This window comes from Lissotriton helveticus, chromosome 12 (assembly GCF_964261635.1).
Source record: "Lissotriton helveticus chromosome 12, aLisHel1.1, whole genome shotgun sequence".
NCBI classification, from domain to species: domain Eukaryota; kingdom Metazoa; phylum Chordata; class Amphibia; order Caudata; family Salamandridae; genus Lissotriton; species Lissotriton helveticus.
In genome coordinates this window covers 759,296,647-759,318,955 of record NC_136073.1, presented here as the reverse complement: position 1 = coordinate 759,318,955, position 22,309 = coordinate 759,296,647, and the positions used below count along the sequence as shown (strand labels likewise).

Here is a 22,309-nt window from a genome sequence, read left to right as displayed (position 1 = left end):
TCCAGAAACCACTGTGCACTTGGTGGAATTGATCCAGAAAGCACTGTGCCCTCAGTGCACTGGATCCAGAAAGCACTGTGCCCTCAGTGCAATTGATCCAGAAAGCACTGTACCCTCGGTGCGCTGGATCCAGAAAGGACCGTGCCATTGGTGCACTTGATCCAGAAAGCACTGTGCCCTCAGTGCAATTGATCCAGAAAGCACTGTGCCCTTGGTGCGCTGGATCCAGAAAGGACCGTGCCATTGGTGCACTTGATCCAGAAAGCACTGTGCCCTCAGTGCAATTGATCCAGAAAGCACTGTGCCCTCAGTGCAATTGATCCAGAAAGCACTGTGCCATCAGTGCAATTGATCCAGAAAGCACTGTGCCATGGTTGCACTGGATCCAGAAAGCACCGTGCCCTTGGTGCACTGGATCCAGAAAGCACTGTGCCATTGGTGCACTGGATCCAGAAAGCACTGTGCCCTCTGTGCACTGGATCCAGAAAGCACTGTGCCATTGATGCACTGGATCCAGAAAGTACTGTGCCATTGGTGCACTGTGCCACTGGTGCACTGGATCCAGAAAGCACTGTGCCCTCAGTGCACTGGATCTGGACAGCACTGTGCCCTTGGTGCGCTGGATCCAGAAAGCACTTTGCCTTCGGTGCACTGGACCCCGAAAGCCCTGTGACCTTGGTGCACTGGATCGAGAAAGCACTGTGCCCTCTGTGCAATTGTTTCAGAAAGCCCTCTGACTTCGGTGCACTGGATCCAGAAAGCACTGTGCCTTCGGTGCACTGGATACAGAAAGCACTGTGTCTTCGGTGCACTGGATCCAGAAAGCACTGTACCATTGATGCACTGGATCCAGACAACACTGTGCTCTCTGTGCACTGGATCCAGACAGCACTGTGCCCTTGGTGCGCTGGATCCAGAAGGCACTTTGCCCTAGGTGCACTGGATCCAGACAGCACTGTGCCCTCGGTGCGCTGGATCCAGAAGGCACTTTGCCCTAGGTGCACTGGATCCAGACAGCACTGTGCCCTCGGTGCGCTGGATCCAGAAGGCACTTTGCCCTTGGTGCACTGGATCCAGAAAGCACTGTATCATTGGTGCACTGGATCCAGACAGCACTGTGCCCTCAGTGCACTGGATCCAGGGATGAGTGTGCTTTCGGTGCACTGGCTAAAAGTCAATGAGTAATCAATGCACTGGATCACAGCATCAATCTGGCTCAACATACAGGATCCCTGGAGCTCAGGATGCCCATAGCGCTGCAGTGCTTCCTTCTAGACGCCATGGCTGGGCACTAGCGGGCTCCTTGGTGCTGCTCATTTCGTCGAGCTGTGAAAAATCTAACAAGACAACCGGGCTCGTGACTTCGTGCCCCTGAGCGGGTCCCACCGCTGATCCCCAGCCTCCGGCACGTGCACTCGACAGCCCGGACGCTTTCAGTGCAGATATCCTGATATGCTGACCCGAGGGAGGGGGGGGGGGCACAGCAGCGCTCCCCCAGGAGAGGCTTAATTCACTGATTAAAGCCCCCGCATCTTAAACCTGAGCTCGGGTCTCACGGTGGACCAGAAAGGGCGCTAATATTTCAAACATAAACCCAGACATCCACAAATTACAAAAAACCCAATTTAAGTCATCTCAATAAAAACAAATAACAGATACTTTTACGATAGCTCAAGCAGTCTCAAAGGGTATCTCCGGCCCACCTAATTGGCATCATAGTTCAATCCCGCTTCCGGAGCGCCCTCCCCGTCGCGCACACGCACTCGCCGTTTTGTACATGTTGTCACTCGACCTGCTCTAGAGCGTTACACAAAGTCACAAGTGACAGCTCTTCAACTGGGTGCTCCTTGCCTGAAGCCGCCACGGGGATGCTGTTACAAAACTAGAAAATGTGCACATTTGTTTTGGCAGGTGGGGGCTCTGAAATCAGATCACACCTTCCTGTCGATAGTTTTAACAGGAGGAGTGCGTGACTAGGAGAGGGGTCCTAACAGGCGCAGATATTGGGTGCTCTTTACAAATACCAACACACTCAGCCTCCAGAGTCTGCATGGATGTGGGTCCTGTGTCATTAGTTGGCACAGCAGTGCAACCGCAGCCTTTGTCGAGGCGATCCTTACTGCCGCCCACCTGGAGAAGCGCCTCGAAGACTCCGCTTCTAACAGAAGCCACGCACCGTGTCCACTGTGGCTTGTGTGGGCGCTGCGTGCAACTTACACAGTTTTAAAAGAGGCGGGTCTGTCACACACACACACACACACTTTATTTTCCACGAGTTGTCGGAGCCATCTTAAAACCCTGCTTTAAAAGAATCGGGATTAAAAAGTGAGATGATTTTGTAAAAGCGGAACAAAGCGAAATATTTACAGCACTTTGATTATCTGTAGGAAAGACATATTTTCTTATTAAAACATTTAGTAAAAATAGCTTAGGGATGTCTAGTAGAATCCGTATGTCTGTTCTATGTGTATCTATACACAGTTGTAATACATATTTACGTACATATGTATACATTACTTTAAACATAAATATGTATGTTTCGCTATATTTGTAGACATATACCGGCATTTTTCCTTAAATGCCTTACAAAGCAAATAAATATATGTGTATGCCTGTATATTTATATAGTCCATACACACGTACTGTTACATTCAGCCAATGTATATAAATGTACACAAATATCCTTTCAATGCATCCATGTAACGCATCTCAAATTCATAATCTTATAACAGTGTATACAAATATAGGCATAGTGGCATTGTGTTCGTGTGTACATGGTTGCATATGTACATATGCACAAACAATTTAAAGCAAGATAGCTAGCCATGAAGCTTCACACATAATAACAAGGCTACGCACATGTATACTGTGAATATATTTTTATAAAAGATATATCTGCGTACACATCCATATGTATAACTATCTGTGTATACGTACATGCGTATGTATCTATCTGATGTCTGTCTGTCTGTCTGTTTACCTATCTGTCTCCGTCTGTCTGTGATTCTTTGCGATCCGTTTATTCATCCGTAATTTGCCGTGTCCAGCCGTGCACCCTTGTGTCCGTCCATCCATCCATCCATCTACCTCTCTCTCAGTCTGTCTACAGACACACGGACAGTAAACACACCTTTTCCGACCTTTCAGTACATGAATGAATAATACGCATAGGATGTACAGAGTGCAACATGGTCAGGATGATGGGTGGTGGGTGACTGGCAGGAGAGGGCAGTCAGTGTGTGAAGCTTCTCGGTTTCCCGTGCCAGGGAAGGATGCGCGTGCCATCCAGGAGAACCCGAAAATGCCAGCACTGCTTATTTAAAAAGTAAAAAAAAGAAAGCCCTGACATTCGCCTGGAAAATGGGCATGAAGCAATGGCACCGGGCACTCTGCTTAAAATACGCTGCTAAATGAGGCGCAGGATTCCTCAAAAACGCAGCGCTTTCTTCTCGTACCCACTTCACTTGCGCAATGGCTCCTTGTTCGGGTGTGAAAGTATCTCCTTCTGACACCGAATAAAATACCAACTTTAAAAATGTTCTATTGGTTTGTGGGAGGTGGGAAAGAGCCGGTAGCGCCTTCGTATCCATTGGCTGAAACCACCAGATCTGGCATTAGGCCCCTTTTTTGGACCGGTTTACAACCCTCAGAATTCACCGATCTCTGCCTGCTTGGTCTATAAATGAAGGCCTTTAGTTTTACTTCGATCGAAGCGGTTACTCCATAATATCGCTCACAGTATAGACACATATAGCGCTTTTACGTTTCTCTTGGCGCTTAATTTACGAGGCTTTGTGGAAGAGGCCGCTTCTTCGTCAGCAGAATAGCTCGTTTGCGTCCGGCCTGTGCTGCTAGAGCTGCCGGCCTGTTTTTGTGTGCAGCCTCTCAGATTTGCATGTATGCTAATGAGCCGCGATCCCTGCCACTTCCGCTGTGCTCGGCTGCGCGAGCTCCGTCTCTATAAATACATATAGACTGAGAGAGGGGGGGCTCACATATCACTCGACTGCTCTTTAAAAACACCACCGGGCACCCCAATCCAATCAATGCAGGCCTGCCACCGCCGGCGTGGGCAGAAGATGCGGTGACTTCACGTGGGTGCTGCGTGCAGGGGCGCCTCGCTCACGCCCGCACCTCGCGGGATGCGACGCCTCCATTTCTCCTCGTGGGTCTGGTTTCTTCAGACTAGCATCAACCCCCAGCGAGGAGGCAGGAGAGAGGAGCGGAGGTTAGTCAAAAAGAGGCATGGGTGGAGGGAAAGCTGCCACACACACCCCACTGGCATCCCTCGAGCACGCTCGTGAGCAGAGCCAGCCTCCACCACAAGGTAGGTGAGGGGTGCCAACCCAGGAAAACAAACACAGGCTCCCTTCTTCTGGACTGTGCACGCAGAGTGACTTCAATTTGGAAAAAAATATTACAAATAAGGATGACAAACAAAATATTGAAAAAAAAAAAGAAATTCGCATTTTTGGTATTTAAGGATGGGGAGGTATTCGGATAACAATCTCACCAGAATGTGCAGGTTTTTTTTAGTAGGGGTTTTAGGAAGGGGCAATTAAGGGGTGTCTCTTTTTAATTATCATTAGGCCCTCTCTTCGCTTCCTCCCTGCTAATGAGCAGTTCTTTTTCGGAAGGGGGAGAAAAGGCTGGCTCACGTGGTGCCCGGGAAGGCGTGCTAGGAGCGGCTCCCATGGCGTCCCCACAATGGCAGAGGATTTGGGGGAACAAAAGCCCCGGGAGCTTTGGGTTTCAGAACACGTTTCAGACTGCGGCCCTGTCAGACAAGGAGGCTCAGTTTATTAGCGTTGGTAAGGAGAAAAAAACCCGAGAGAAAAAAAAACATACAACTAAGGGGGGCGAGGGAGGAGGGCATGGGCAATTTTCGCTCAAAGCGTCTTTATTTCAGACCCACCCAGGCAGACGTAATCAAGGAGTGGAAAGGGAAAAATGCATGCCAAGGCGGAGGCCGGAAGAGGGAAAGCGAAATTGTTGTTACTTGGCGTGTGATAAAGCAAACAGGGGAGCACCGAAGAAAAATAACAGGGAGTGACGCGGGGGAAAAGAACTATGTTTCAGTGGGCAGGGTGGAAAGTAGGTGGAAGATCCTGGGAGAGAAAGAGCACGAAGGGTCGTACTTTTGACAGGTGACATATACCAGCAGATGAGGGTGGGCGTGGCAAACGGGTGTGCTCCTGCTTTGACGCGAGTGGGGAGGAAAAACAGCGAAAGCTGTATGTCTGACCGCTGACAGGTGTATAATTCATGAAACAGGGCATCATTTTTAAACATTATTTAAAAATAAAGTGGAAGTCTTCCTACTAAGGCAATAGTGTACACCAAGTGTTTACGAATTCCCATTAGAAAGAAGGCATATGAAACCCAACTGTCCACGTTTAAAGTTTAGAGCTCTTGAAAGTCGTCGCCTAACAAGATATTCTGTCGGCCCCACGGGGCTGTTGAAAGCCCGTCCGCTGAGTGTGTGGGGGGCAGGGTGGGGGGCAGGGTGCGGTGTCTGGCGCGCCTCTGACAATGAACTTGAGAGGGTCTCATCAGCATGCAGTAGTCTGCCTGTCAAGTTCAGGGCGCCCCGAGTTCCCATGCATGCGAAGAGAAAGGGGGGATTCTTTATGCATTTTCTACGGGCCATTAGACCCCCCTCTGCCTAACAGGAGGACCCCCACCCCGCCTGCAAACCAGACACCGAATCCAATGCAGCGCCAGGCCCAATCAAATGGACCCATATTTTTGGAATCCTGATATTGAGGAGACAAGATTGATCTAAATTTAAGAACCACTTTGGCATGTTTGGTCACATTTAGCGTTTGCCACCACAATCGCCGCTTCATTGTTTGTGGGTGTTTTCAGGGATTCTGGCTGTGGATGTTATTATGGTGCTAATGGGAAACCCCTACGCCCCACCAGAGCCACCGCCCCCTCGGTGCCTTTCCCAGACGTAGCCTGGAAACCGGAACCTGCCCTTGACGTGTGAAAATCACCGTCCACAACCCGCCGCCCTGCCATCCCTAGGCTCCCATCATACACACACATGCCTTCCTGGATTTGGAGCCCCGTGGGCTTTGGAGGAAGCGCACTGAGCATGCACCAAACCTGTCGGGTGCCTGGAATACTGCCTCCTCCGTTTGCTCCCAATGCCACAGACGCCCATCTCCTCCAAGCAGCCCCCTCTGCCCTCTTAGACCCCCCCCCCTCTGGATACCACGGTGATGCTCGGTCAGGTGGGTAGCTAGGTGGCAGTGTTGTGTTTGTGGCAGAAAGGCTATGAAGCGGAGTGCTGACGCAAGCAAGCGCTCTAAAAGAAATCAGACAAGTCACTGGGGAGCCGCCCTTCACCTTTGCGCCCCTCTAGGGGCACAGAGGGTTGACCTACGATATGGTGAAGGGGTTGGAAAGGTTCGACCCCCATCCCTCTCCTTTTCGAAGTCCCCTGGGCCTGGTACTTTATTGATTTCTCATTAACCCGGATTGCCAATGTAAACTGCTTTACGCCCATCCCTAGGTGCTGGGTTAGGTGACCTCGCTCCTTCTGCATGTAGGCGAGAGGGTGGAGGGGCGGGGAACAGAGGAGGGCCGTGGAAGAGCTAGGGAAGGAGCGAAGGACTCGTCGCGGAAGGGGTGGAGTGGGATGCTGAATGGACGAGAGGATGCGACGTCACCGTGAGCTGCAGCCAGCATCCACAAGAGGGAGGAGAGAGAAGCGACGCCGCTCACACGGCCAGCATCTCTCCTCCTGCCAGGAGCACCGAGGACCTCCGCGGAGCGCCAAGCACGGTGAGTGCCTGCCTCTGAGCCCTGGCCTGCTTCGGGGGTGGGGGCCGGGGCGAGAGAGGGGCTTCTGGGTCACATTGTCCCTCAGTGGGTCCTAAAGGACGGAGTGGCCCTCGCAAAGAGCCGGATCTGCGCCAGTTCTCGAGGAATCCATTTGGAAATCCGCCCCGTTTTTTTCCTGGGTACCAGATGCTCTCACGCCGCCGTCTTCCCTTCCGAGGGGACTGTCCTCGGACCTGCAGGGGCTGCCGGGGCCTGGTGAGGCTGCGAAGAACGGATCTGAGCCCTGTTTACAGGAACCCACTGAGGGAATTGGCCATGCCTGTTTTCTGAGGACCAGACCTTCGAATGGCCCCTAACCTCGAGCGTGGTGTGGGGGTACACTTATGCCCTCAATGCGACCCACCCTTTATAGAAAGGGGTGAGAGCCTCCATGTCCCTCTTCGCCAGGCCAGGATGTCCTTAGCTAAGAGAGGTGGCTGCGGGTGAGGTGCCAGGTATTCCTTTCTCATCATTCGCTGAGTTGAGGAGGGCGTAGATATTAAAGGCGGGTGCGCACAGATCGGGTTACGATATAACCAAAGGCGATTTATCAGTTATGGGTTTGGATTTTCCACACAACTGAGTCCCGGAGAAAACAGCAGAGTTCTGCCCTTTTTTGATCGTGTATTTATATTTTTAATATAATTCTGAATAAGGCATACAACAATGCGAGCTGCATGTTCACACTTGCAACAGAGCTATCTACGGTACCCTACTGTATTTGGCGCAAATGCCACCGCAAATAGGAGGTATCCCTGCAAATACGCACTACCAGAAGAGATGCGTTTTCTTTTTTTCCCTTGGCCTGTATTCATTTTTGAAAAGTACTCAATTTTCTGCACACTCCTGCAGTCTGTACCATTCTCTTGAAGCTGTAATTTCATTTTACACACATAACTATTCCAGCTTTTGTAGGCCTAACATAAAAGGAAACACGTTTATTAATGACATAAACGAGCAAATAAACAAAGTAAAATGACACCCAGGGCGCGCCATAGTTTGTATATTAATTTCAGATGCATTTTTTTGCAGTGGCGTAGTAATAATCTGGCAGAAATAAATCACAGTTGGCCTTAGGTTTGGTGAATTGGTAATTCGTTCTATAGGTGCATTTATGCTAAGCAATAAAAGCTCAGGGTCTGACAAGATGAAGGGCTCCGGGGTCCTTCGAGGCGCTTTAAGCCCCCATTCTTCAAACACTAGCCTGTTGGAGTGGGCCTGAACTGAAGCCTGTGTGGATGCAGGCCATGGAAGGCCAGGGCCTTCGAGTGTCCTGCCTTGGACGGGGCCTGAAACGTCTCCTTGGTGGTCACGCTACTGGTGGCCCCAGGCACCCTGCTCGATCTGAGTTTACTATGAGGATCAACTGTTATCCCACCCGGACCAGGCTTTACTAAGCAGAAAAATGCTAAGTAATGTGCCATGATCGACGAGTCGCACCAGAATAATGTATATCTCACCAGAATGGTGAACAGGTGCATGTGTATAGGATGCACAGAAAGCTGCCGTGCGAACCGATGTAAACAAAGAGCAACATTACAGATTGCCTCAATGGGTGACTTTGTAGTATGAAAAATACGACGTGTGCGCGCGCAAATGTACATATGTGTACGCGCAAATGTATATAATTATGCCGATTTATGCACCCACGAATTATGCTAACTGCTATAATGTATGTGTATGCGTAAAGCTGGATAAATACGCGGGTACATTCAGAAATGAACTCTGTTGCTGTGTCTAAATATATTGATAGATACACACACAGATTGTCTGACAGGCATTTTGCTGTGCTTTCTCTTTCCCTCGCTTTCTACACACAGCAGTACACCATGCCTCGCTGTCCCTGTTTGCTTAGACCTCCCTCCCCCGCAGCCCCCCCAGTTTCCACCATGCACTGTCTCATCCTGGGCCCCATGCACTTTGCACGCAGACCCTTCTTAAAACGTGAGACCCGATGTATATTCAATTGGCCCATCAATCAGACTCCCATTCAGAGGCCAAGCGTGCCCAGACAGTAATTGTGTCTGTTCCCATGACCTCTAGGTGTCTGCGGGCAGCCCACGGCCCGCCCCCTCCCCGCAGCCCTCTCCACCCCAGACAGCAGGCCCCCCACAGAAGCGCTTTCTATGCCTGGGCGCTACTGGGTGTGACTAAAAGCAGCCCGTGGGCGCTGCTGAAGCCGACTCGTGCCCGAAGACTCACCCAGCCACAGAGAACAAAAGATAGATTTGTTTGTTTGCTCACAGCAGCAGGACAATTAAAGTTTACAGACTGCCAAGGCCACGAGTCCATAAACCAGGAGGGTCAATGCACTGTTGTGGTTTGGGTGTTTTCACTGGGCTTTAAGGCGCTTAGTGGAATCCGCAGGATTAATTGATACAGTCTTTTAGGAGAGCAGTGCCTCCCATGAGTTAAGTGCAAGGCCCCAGGCCGCATGGGCACACATCATACCAGTATTTCCCTTGACTGGCGGTTTTCGGGGTTGGCATTGCATCCAGGACGCATAATGCGGATACAGGGCGCTACCATGGGCAGTCTGCTAATGCCCTGGGGCCTAGGCGATGGGCATGTCTGTGTATCAAGTAAGACACAGATGGACGATAGTGCACTGCTGCCTGATACTGCAGCTCCGAGGATGCAAAAGCACATGACAGAGACACAAACGGATCCATTGCTGCCGGCCATAAATATTAATTTAAATCTCCTAACATAACGCAAGTACAATTTTTGATAGACTAATGTAGTTTGTTTTAGTGATGAAGCAATGTGGGGATTTAAATGGCTCGGCAGTCTGCTAAACCGGTCCATGTTTTTCTTTTATTTTGCAGCAAAGACTCGGAAGCGATGGGAGGGACAGGCGTGTTCAATTGCACATTTCTCGGATTTTCTAGGGGTGCGTGGATTCGTGTTTCTGAACAGGTTAGTTTCTGTTGATTAATCGTAGCCCGTTTGTTTTTATTTTAATATTTTCTAACACTATTCTTTACGCTAAACCGCCTCATCTCATACCTGCTAGTTACGAGGTGGTATTTTTCAGTTGGGAGGACAGGACTGGAAAATTTTCTTTACAGATATACCATCCCGATAATCTTGCATCAGTGATATAGTATATTTTACTTTAAATGCTACATTGTTCGAGGCAGCGCTGAGCAGGCACTGCTTACCTGGAGTTCTTTCACTCTTATTTTAGTATTATGCCATTAGTATTATTATTATTGATCGCTATTGGCAGAATCGTTTTTTAATTATTTCCATATTTAATAACGGGGCTGTGTTGTCCGGTAATTATCACCAGAAGGTCAGATATGAAAAAGATTTCAGGTTAGATTACTTAAATGTAAATGTACGTATTCGTGTCCAGGAAGTCTGGCACTGATTGTCCCTCCTGGGGCCTGGCTGGGGCGCCCCTGCTCCAGAGGGATCGTGGATTGTTCCACACCGGTGTAATGACTGTATACATGTGTGCATGGTACTAGCTTTCCCTCTCAATAGACTGTACGAGGTCCTCCATTACTTCCCCTGGAGTTTCGCTCCAGCCTTATTTTCTACCTGTTCCCAAACCAGCGCAGAGCGTTTCCAAGGGAGCAGGCCGTGAATACAGCCACTGGCAGACTGTACCATTCAGAGGGATGGGGGTGGCACCCCGGTACCCATTGTAAGGAGCCTATGATGATATTATAGCTGCTGTCGCTCACTGGTTGGGCAGTGCCAGACACTGCAGGAGCTACGGGTGTGCTGCTCTCCTCCTGGCGCATTCTAAAATGGACTGGCTCTTCCGATATCAAGTCTGGTGGCTTCACTTTAATTATGTGACCTTTGCCTAATCACTAAAGTGTTACACTTGTATGTGTGGGTACAAATAAAAGCAACCCCTCTCTAATCTCCACTGCGGTAGTAATGAGAATGCAGAGGACAAACGCTCTTTCAAAATTAAAATCTCATCTGGAACCCTCACGGGTCCACTGCAGCTCCACTCCTATTTTGTACTGTTTACTAAAACACTGGAATTTTGTGAGCTCCACAGAAAATAGCATGGTAGCAGAGGTCTATAATGGCTGTTACAGAAACCCCCTCCAGCATTCCAATGTTCCCTTTCTCTGTCCTACCCTCAGTGGTTTCCCCTGCATTGGGCTATACCGGGTGTTAAAGGCCATCTCACTTATATAGGACTGAGCTGCATCCTTTGATGACCGCTTTGGGCACAAGGGAGAGCCATAATGATATATGTTTTTTTAAAATCTTTTTATTGAAACATAACAGCTCCATCAAAAGACACATCAGGTAGCAAGGAGAGTGCATTAGTAATTACATAGTGAATGAGTAGAATAAAAATGATATATGTTTTAGTACTGAGGACCGTGTTCAAATTTCAGTTTTGAAAAATCAACAGTCTCAGTTATATTGTAGACATCGGTCATTAAAGTACTAAGTAACTTGCATATCTTCACCCACTCCAACGTCCTATTTTGGAATCTTGGTTCAATGTACGCATGTCTATCACAACAACCATTTGAGAAAGCCAGTGATGGCAAAAGGATACCGATAGTGGTTTCCAGCTAACTGAACTAATGGCAACGTCCAATGCTTTAAGCCAGCTAGCCAGGTTCAACTGCCTGCTTACGTAACATTAATCACGTTTTATATGCACTGCTGGACACCACACTTCTGCTGTTTCTATGCATGGGAAATAACAGCTTTTACTATTAAGAAGTTTGATGGTACTCAATAAACTGACCTCAGAAGATTAGAAGACTGCCACGATCCAAACCTGGAACTTTTATCTTACAACAGACTAACAACAGAGCCTAAATGGCTAGGATAGTAGAGTAGAAAACGTATTCTATCTAAATGGGACATAATTGAAACCAATTTCATAATTCTTAAGTCAAGTCCCTGATTTGTTTCCAGCTGTCCAACTTCAGGAATAAAATTCATCTGGAAATGTAACCTATACAATTACCAGGGATCACCAAGTCCAAATACACCACAATAATATGCAAGTATGGTTGTGTGTATATAGTTAATATTACATGCCCAGTTTTATACAGTGAACAATACTGGTTTTGATTACTTTGAAACCTCTCCATTACTGAGAAATTAAGGACAAAGGCTGAAGGAGATAATGTTATTTTTAGTAGTGCTCTGGGAAATCTGGGATTCAAACTCGGATATCCTGGTCTCAGCAGTGAACTTGTAGTAGATCCCATCTTTAACCTAGTGATAAAACTAACCAGGGGTGCATGTGAACCAGCAACCCTCAAATCCTACAGTTGGTGCTGTAACCTCCCATGCTAGTTTGCACATAAAATAAACATATTAAGGTACAATGACTTCATTTTGCTACAATTATGCTACATTACAATAAAAATAGACTTAACATGTAAAACTTTGCACATTTTTTACAGCATGTCTGAAACTTTGAGGGCCATGCCAGAATGAGGAACGTTTTGGTATTCACTGCCTAGTGGTAGAAGCTGAAACCTCTTTATGCTATGAAAAGTAACCTGAGAGGAGTATTGAAAAAAGGCTGTTGTTTCTTCCGTACTTCGGGGAGACCACAGCTGAATGGCCAACTCCAAGAATGTGTCTCTTCTTTAAACAAACAAAATGTGCTTGGCGACCACAGTTAGTAATCAAAATTGTCCATTAATAGAGAATGGGTCATGAAACAGAAGTGGCTCTCGGGACAGCAGTAGTAGTGGTTAATATTGCCCAGCTCAAAATAACTTATACTTCCAACCCCTGGAGGATGAGTTTACAAACAAAACTCTTCTGAAGTCCGCCAACCCAATGCGCTATATACAAATTAAAAAAAACATAAGATGTGGGGCATGATAGTTTGAAGTAGTCACTAATTTCGAACTAAATGGTAAGATCTTGCATATATCACTTCAGATCTTTTGATTTCTGATGCTGACATACAACGTGTTTCTACCACCCAACTTAGTGGTATTCAGTTCATTACTCCAACATGGTGCAACATACTTCGATTTTAATATGTAATGTCCATAATTAATACTGCCCTGATGCTGTTTTACTACTGAATGACCTTGGCTCTTCCCCAAGTTTCGCCATTAATCAATTGTATTATCTTGGGCCATGCCTAGTGTCATCTTTTGCATCAGTTTTCTTAGGGCAGAGTGTAAGCTATACATTCATCTGGCTGGATGCACATACATGCAAAATATCCGCCTTCCAAACAGGACTCTGTATTACATATGAATCATTTTGAAATACACATCAGATTGTACTGATATGCACACCATATGTAGCTGAAGGATCAGAATAATGCATGTTCTTTGGCTTTGCACCTGGAGAAAGTTCACCAATTTCACTTACTGATGTCACAAGTGTTTTACGTTCATTCCCCTTATATACTTGAATGCATGGGTCTAATCCTGTCCATGTACTAATACATAATAAATGGAAATGATTGACATTATACTTTTGAATTATAAATTGTATCAGTTTCCAAAAAGACATTATGTGACTTTGAAAGTTTAAGCGTAATCACCCAGTAACATATTTTTTTCAGTTACTGTGGAAACAATGTTTCTAGACTTAGAGTGTTATATAAATTTGGCCTCTGCAATGGAGTAATACATAGTAACTTAATATACATTTGATGTGAATAGCAAGGACAAATCTTTCACTGTTCTAATTCCTTTTGTCGTATAAAAAAAAATAAAGTGAGCACATTATGCTATGATCTTTAATGCTTCAATAAACACAGCTATGATAATTCAAAACATCACCTAGTTAAAGGGGGGACGGTATAGAACTAAAGCTAAAACAGGACCCATTAATAATCTTCATAAAGTGGTGAACAATTCAAATAACTGCAGAGAAAAGTATAGCATCCCCTCTCTGGGAATACATGACTTTAAGATAAAGTTGTCAGACATTTTAAATCAGTGGAATGCAAAAAAAAAAACCTACACACAAGTAAATAAAAAAACTCTATTTTACGTCATTTTCAAAAAGTCCAGTTTTTTAATTTTATTTATGAGGATCTGTACAAATTACTTAAAGTTCACTGTCAAAATGTATGTTAAATGCCGTTATTGTTAGAGCTATACATTGGCCAGAAGTGGTCGCAACTGCAACCATAATCCCAGCCCTATCTGAGATGTTTAGTACCCTTTCCACAGTGGTGTGATTTGCCTGCCTTTTTATGCTCGTTAGTGATGCACATTGATGTGTTATTTTCCAGTCTGTTTGTAAGGATAGTACTGAATCTGGTAAATACACTTGAGCGATACTGGGACGTCCACCTCAGGGCAAAAGAACCAGAGCCATGCTTTTATATCATAATATCCAGATAGCATATCAAGTAAATAGACTTAAATTGAATTCAGGATTGTTGTTAACATTGTGGTTATTCTGAAAATCTTGTAGGGCTGTATCACTTGGAGACTTAAGTTGAACACCACTGCCTTATTGCTAATTCGGAAAAACAGTGTGCATTATCAGTGCGCTCAGTACTAGTGAAGGAACCATATTTGAGAATACCTTTTTTAGGCGTTTGATGCTGCACCTTCATCCGTTGTGGATGATGCGATAATTGAGATATACAGTGGGTCTATAATAAGCCAGAAGAAAGCAGCAATGCATGAATAATGACTGAAAGGATTTAGCTAGAATGGCACTGGGTATGCTTTATAAAGAAATGCAATCTATCACTTATTTTGCGCGCTCAAGTCTGAGAAGTGTAGGATGGTTTGTCGTGGTATATTAAAATATTTATGGATTACTGCATGCAAGCATTACTTTGAAATTAAAACTGCAAAACTATAGTTTATGTAATGCCAAGAATGAGCAAGGAGCAACAGTAGATTCAAAGCTCTGTGATAAACCAATACATTCCAAAACACCAAAGGCATAAAAGACTTGGCACATTAACATTTAGGGTATATTTTTCTATGGTGATTTTTTTACATTTTGTTATATTTAAACCAATTTTGAGGAAATGTGGTCAAAGATACTGAAATTAGAACTTCGAGATCTTGAATCTGATCCCTATTCTGAAAATCACTTATATGGCCTGGTGTTAGCAGAGCCCCGGCCACTCACAGACACCTCCCTTCCATCCCGTGGCCTCACATGTACCACCCCCCTCCCCCCAAGGCATAAATCACACAAACATACCAAAACTTATTTTTGGGTTAGAGGTCGTAACAACCCTGGACGTATTTCATTTAAACAAGACAACACATTAGTTTTGTATATCTAAAACGCATAAACCCCCCATAACACTCCATTCAATATTCATATGCCATATTTGTGTAAAAATAATGTTTGTGGATGGCTTACCTTAACAGAGATTCTAATATATAGCCATTCCTAATCCTAAACTAAAGAGTACATACATGTGTTTCTGCGGATCCAGAATGAGCCTACGGACAGGTCATGACTGATCCAACTAGGAGCTAGGTCTATCCCCCCTCTCCCCCCAGAGTGACCTTGCGAGGGAGCCCATCTGCCCCGAAGGTTACCTCCCTTGTGCACCCCCTATGCCCTTTTTCCTCCACTGTATGTGGGTTTTCATTTCCACTCAGTTGAAAATATGACACATCGCAATATACCTATATTTATGATATGGCTGTTTGGGTTCTGGCAGTGAACGCAATGTTAGTCTTTTGAGCGTGTTAAGGAGTTTTGTTTTCCAGATTGTTAATCTGTATGAAATGGGTAATGTTCCAGATACCCTATTTATGTCAGCAGAGCCCAACCCATCTGCAGCAATATTCTTTGTCACTCTTTACTGAATATTTTTACCCTGTAACCAGAGGATGAGCAAAAGCCCTGTTTTTAAAATTCTAAGCACCTTGATACAAATTATTTCAATATTATGATAGGAGATTTTCTTCCAGATAGAGGAAAGTCCACTTTTTTTTTTCTCGGAACGGCTCCAGGTGAAAGCTAAAAACAAGTTTAAAATGTATTGGTGTTTGAGCCTACAACGACCATGTAACAAATGAACTTAAGAACCCAAAAAGTATTTTGGCATTACTGGGGCTCTTCAGAATAGTGCTATTGATATGGGTCTTAAATCGTAAAGGATTGAGGGATGACTTTTTCATTTATTTGTTATATCTTTGGCCATGGAAATTGGGCTAGATGATAACGGTCAGCGGAGGACTTACAACCACACTGAGAAAACAATAGAGCTTTGCATGGTTGTACATAGAAGATTTTCTACACAGCTTTCTTAGTATCGGGTCCAAGTTTTCCAAGAATCAACACACACAGAAATCAGGTTGCAGAGGAGATAAATTATTCAACAGGAATCTGTCCCAGTTGGGAAGCGGGAATAAGACTGTACCCACTAGAATACTCCATACTGCTAGATTATAGATGGCTAAACTCAAAGTAATATGTTAAGGGCTAATCAGAAATCAAGAGGCATTCCAATTACAAACTTATTCAACAGGAATCTGTTCCAGTTGGGAAGCGGGAATAAGACTGTACCCACTAGAATACTCCATACTGCTGGATTATAGATGGCTAAACTCAAAGTAATATGTTAATGGCTAATCAAAAATCAGGAGGCATTCCAATTACAAACTGATTAACTAAAACTCAATTTGCATGCTGCTATTTGAGGAGAAGGTCTGGCAGTGCTTGTAATGTGCATACTCGAAGAAGTAGAATACATTAATTCATTCCTCACCAGTCAGTCACCTAAGCCCAACTGGTCAGGTGCCTAAGATCGGAATGCTACCATCACTTGATTTTCAGAACTCTGTCCCTTTAACCCCTTCGATGCGTTGGACGGACGGGGGCCGTCCGACGTTACGGTGGGCGTGTGCGGACGACGGCCGGGGGCCGTCCGAACCACGCCCACCTTTTATTTCGCCCGCACCGCGGCGGAATTTCCGCCGCGGTTAAAGGGTTAAGGCTTTGTCATGTTTTGGGGACATAATTGAGGGTGGGTGTTCTTGTAATGCCCCACTCTAATCTCACGGATTACCTAGCTCTAAAGGTTATGGAAATACATTTCCTGAAGCCTACCAATCTTTGAAGTGCTCCCAACCCCTGTGAGGCCACTAGAGGATGGTGTTGAGCATTTTACAAAACAACCCCCCCCCCCAAAAAAAAGTTTTATATATGCATCCCCTAAAATAGAGAAGATAAACATTCCATTCGATCTTCTTTAACCAATACTGCACCGCCGAACAACCAGCTACAATAATGATTCCAAAGGTCCTTTTGTTTGATGGTCTCTGGTAGCATGTGGAGGGCTACAAAGGCATTGCTAGATGACCCCCTTTATGAAAAACACAAAGGATGCACAGCTACAGTTTATCATGAGACATTATAGGTTTGATCTTCTGGGCTCCACAGCTAAAAGAAACCTAAAGCCATATTCATTCTAGCTCAGGTAGAGCCTTAAATGTGTACTTTACAGGGACGAGGCAGACCGAAACAAAGAAGCCACGTGGGTTGATGTCACCTCCTCCTTCTGCCAAGACTTAAGTGGCTTAGCCCCACCGCGGACAAGCCCATTTGAATAGCACATTATACAGTAAACTATATCTAGTTGACACATCCAGTGGCAATAGACAAACATGATACCTAAACCCCTTAATGGAATTATGTGTATAGTGAAGCTCTTTACTGAGAGATTTTTTCTTCTGCTTACTGATATTCAAAGCAAAATTGCATTTAGATTAGTTTATCATTCAGAGATTATGACTAAAATCCTTTGATATACAAAACTGACATTTCCTATTAAAATTATGATTGCAGAAGCGCCTGCCTATGCCTTGATGATGAGTATAAGTACACCACAGTGGACCGTTGAGAGTTCAATGGTGTGCATGTTTTAATGGAGAATGTATTTGCTCCAATTGCAGATGGAAATAATAAATTCCATTAACACAGGAATGATGGTAGTGCTACTAAACACTGTCAAGAATAAGTCAGAAATTGATTTATATGTAATTACAAAGTTGCAACTCAGACTCATTTTATTGCCACCTGATGGCCGCCTTTTCGGTGTGAGTGAGAACATCCTTTCTGTTGGCCAAATTTAACAATTTGCAATCAATATTCCTGAGATTATTTAATTGGTCGATAGATTTCATATTGTGATCCTGAAACAAAGGCAAACAGTTACTGCAAGCTAGGCTTCAGCCTTTGATGCATGGCAAAATTAACAATTTGAAATATGTTCAATATTAAACAATATGACTGTATGAGTAAAAAATACCTATTTCCTACAGTTGAAAATATTATCCCACGTGATATTCAACACAGCATGTGCAATCTTTTCATCTGGGCAGTTAACCAAAGAACTAATATACCAGAAAAATCTATGGAAGGAACCTTTTCAGAAATTGAGTAATTAAAGGAGTAATGACTGGACGTATATAGATTTGCTAAGGTCTGAGAGCCAGCTGGAGGATATTCTGAATTTGAGCAATCACAGAGGATTCAACGTAAAGCACACATGCCCAACAGTATCAAGCTCAAGGGAACTCTACAAAAACATCATAAACAGAGCTCCTTATATCATGGTAATTGAACTTTTTTACACTGTGGCATTTAACCCCGCTCATTTATCCTCATCTTATCAGTATTTAGCCCTATGTATTTTTGATCAATGAAAAGTAGCAACTGATATATTTCTAAATTTCATTAGGGATAAATATTAACTCATGCTTAAATGTTTGTAGCTTTTTAGTGTGCTGAGAAGCTGTATGCAATGGAGAAATGCATTCTTCTGAAAATAACATTGTAGCACAATCACATGTGTACATTTGCAAGTTGTTAAAGTTAGCCTAGCAATCTTATCCTTAATTTTAAATCCCTATGCTCCATATCTTCTGACCTGATGATCACAAAGAGACCGCTTAAGGAGATACTCAAGAGAAGATCTGATTTTTTTTATTTTTCCGTTTTATTTTGTAATATGTGTAACAGTGAATCAGACTATTTTATAACCTAAACTCAGTACATATTGAAAACCGGTGGCAGTGACGGTTTCTGATGAGGAGACCTACATTAATGAATGTTTTAAAAGTTCATCAATGGAAGTTTACTCATACCTGAATACAAAAGTAAAATATCACAAATTTTTACTTTGAAATAACCACTGCAAGTATTAATAGGATTTTTTAGACATTACAATCTTGACTGCTTAGATGTTTTATTTGACCATGCTGCCACCTAACTCAGGAGATCTGTTTGATCATGCTGCATCTAATTATTAAATGTACTGTATGAGCATGGTGGCACTGTATAGATTTGGTGTTCTTGTTCAACAGCTGCAACACAACATTGAGGTTTCTGGTTGAGCATGTTTCCTCACCAATTATCAGTAGAGCATGTTGATACAATACATTTGTGGCATTTTATATGAGAATGTTGCAACACTAAATATTGGGTTCGATTTGAACATGCATATTACCTCACTAAATATTTGAGTTCAATTTCAGCATGTCATTACATTGCACCCAGGCAATGGGACTGAAGGATGCTGATACGCCAAACTGTTGGTGTTTGAGTATGATGCATGAGTAAACTTAGGATGTTCTATTTTCCAAGTCTCAAAACTGAACATTATTAGGGGCTTTCTTCAGACGTTTGCCATGTTGAATCTGTGGTGTTATATTTGAACAGGCTTCAAAACGAAATTGTGTGTGTTCTGTGTGTGTTGGCATACTGAACACTGGTAAATATTAGGTGTACTGGTTTGGCTTGCTGCCACACTGAATGTTTGTTCTGTTTGGGCATGCATGCACACAGAAATATTGAGCTTGCTGTCATACAAATTACTACTTGTACTTTTTTATACCATATTGACACACAGAATATTGGTTGTTGCATTTGAACATGTTACCCCATGCACCGCTGGATGTTCTACTTTAACATGCCACCACAGTACACGCCAGTGACTTATTTGAGCATACTGCCACATTAAATATTAGGTCTTCTACTTGAGCAGGTTACTATATGAATCTATTGCTCTGTTAGGCATATCTCCACACTCAATATTAACAACTATATTTGAGCATGCATGTGGCCACAGTGCATGCTATGTCTATTATTTGTAATTTCATTTTATTTACAGTTTGATGCCATGCTAATAGGGCACTACAAAAATTTCATATACATAAAGATAATAGAGTTACAATACAACGTACTGCTTAAAAGAGAACTCAAATCATCCTATATACATCCAAACACCTCCCACTCCTCATAAAGATATTCTAAGATCCAAGAAATTCGGTTATTTGTGAATTGTGTCCATTTAATTTTTAAATTTGTACATGACACGGCACTGACCAGTTAGTGTCCTGTAAGAGCACACTGTGCCACATTGATTCTGAGGTGTTCTATGAGTACAAGACACCACACTGAATTTTATTGTACCTCTGTAAGCTACTGTACGCTGTCTGAGTTTTCTATTTGACTGTGTTGGTACGCTAGTGCTGGCGTCAGAGTAGTGGTTTGCAATTTTCTTTCAGATCCCTTTGAAGAAGCATTTGTTGTTTATGGTTGGCTAGTGTGTCATTTTGTTTGCCTACTGATAAATTCATGTGATTGTTACCATTTGTGCCATGTGGTGAAAGCATGAGCACTCTTTGCCTTTGTTTTTTGGAGATTTCGGTATTTGTCATAATAATGAATGTAAATGTTGCCTCTGGTATATTATTTGGGGTTTGTGGGAGCAGCAGGTACTTCAAAGGGTTGAATGAGTTGAACATAGAAAAAATAGGTGACGGGTGAGGTGGTAGATATTGCTAATAAAAGCGATCAGATTAATTCAATAGTGTAAGATCGGTTTTCAGAGGGGAGTAGATGCATCTTTGGTGCTCTTCTGAATTTCAGTTGGAAATTAGATTTGGATTGAACAGGTCTAAACAAATGATGCATATTATAAATTAAAGTAATTTGAGGTATTATTGTCCCTCTCCTTACTCGTGCCACTGGAATCTGTGAATATTCGAAGCATTTATCTAGTCAGCCAACATATTTGTTTAGAAAAATAAAGATGAGGATTGATTTTACACTTCTCTCTAATCACCAGTAAGGATTATTTTTCCAATAAATATTCTAGTCTACTCTGTTGTTTACAAAAATACAGTATAGATAAAATATGCATCAGAAAGTTTTTTGTTTCCAGTTAGTCAACAGTCTTTAGAAATTATTGAATGGGTTACAGATTGGCAAACCTTTTGGTCTCTTAACAAAGATCTCAGCATTCTATGATAAATGCAGTTGAGTGATATAGGAAAGCCTGTTCCACATATACACCAATTTGTCTAAAACTGATTATTTGTCCTAAGAGTGGATTGAAGAAGGTGTGCTTGCGACCCAGGTGTATATTGTACTGGAAAACATGACAGAATGTAAACTGCCCTACAATACTCATAATTTATATAATATAATAATTGCACTCTAAAAAGAGAAAAGGACGAACTAACTATTTAGGACTGACTATGCAGTGGGTCATTCTGTTGCGAAGAAGACCACCTTTGAAGCAAAATAAGATTCGAATATTTTTAAGGTGGGCTGCTCATAAAATACAGGTGTTTTGAAACCTTCAGTGAACAGTTTTAACTCTAGAGACTACCTTTCACTCTCTTTGGGTTCATGAAAGTTGATGTTGAATCCTTATTTCCTAGAAGATTTTTTACGAAAGCAAAGATGGGGGTCACTTCTCATTAGTACGTGTGTCACGCATTACTTTTTAAACCTCAATGTAAAGTGAAAAAAATATTTCAGGAATAGAAAATGCAAATTTTACATCAAATTTTGTCGAATTGTAGTCGGGCTCTCGACCATCTTAAATAGGATTAATGACGTTAAACACCCAGAACAAACTCAGTGTATGTGTAATGGCGTAATTTTAACAAATTTAGTCAGCGTGCTGTGTGGCAAACAAAAAAGGTCAGTGTTGTTATTCATATAAACGGCTTTTTAAAAATTAAGTATGTTATTATCATGTGTTTACCGGGTCAAAACGTCGGCAGGGCCGCGCCGAGTTACAGTTGACGTACTCGCCGTCAAACAGCAGCTCCTCGCTGTTCACCGCACGTGGCATGGCTCCTCTCCCCACGCTGCTCTGCAGAGACTCTGTCAGGCCCTATCCCGTACCACGAAACAGCAACAGCGCCGTCTGCATTGCTAGAAGCGATTCTATTGGCTAGGATCTTTCACGTGGCTCTGTGCGCGTAATGGCCGTGACTGCAATCCGGTGTGGGGGGGGGGGGGGGGGGGGGGGGGGTTCGGATACTGCTGAGGCTGCCTTGCTGATAGCGCGCGGACCTCAGACAGTCATGTAACAGGCACAACGCTCTCTCTCTCTTTCTTTCTCTCTCGCTCGCTCTCTCTCTCTCACACACCCCTTCTTTAGTCCCACGAGCTGCCATGGTAACGCAGATATGTTGACTTAAAAAGGACCAAGGTATTTTGTTGGGCAAACCCCCCCCACCGTTTTTCCCGTAATAGTAAACATATTGTTGTC

General features: G+C 43.9%; 1 long non-coding RNA gene across 1 annotated transcript in view; it reads right to left on the bottom strand.

Moving 5' to 3' along the window:
* LOC144798878 (uncharacterized) overlaps positions 1 to 21,930 on the bottom strand; it is a 281,061-nt gene extending 259,131 nt beyond the window's left edge. The window contains exon 1 of the long non-coding RNA XR_013603688.1: positions 21,797 to 21,930. This is a non-coding gene — a long non-coding RNA (uncharacterized LOC144798878). The remainder of the gene's footprint in view (positions 1 to 21,796) is intronic.
* Positions 21,931 to 22,309: the final 379 nt, after the last annotated feature.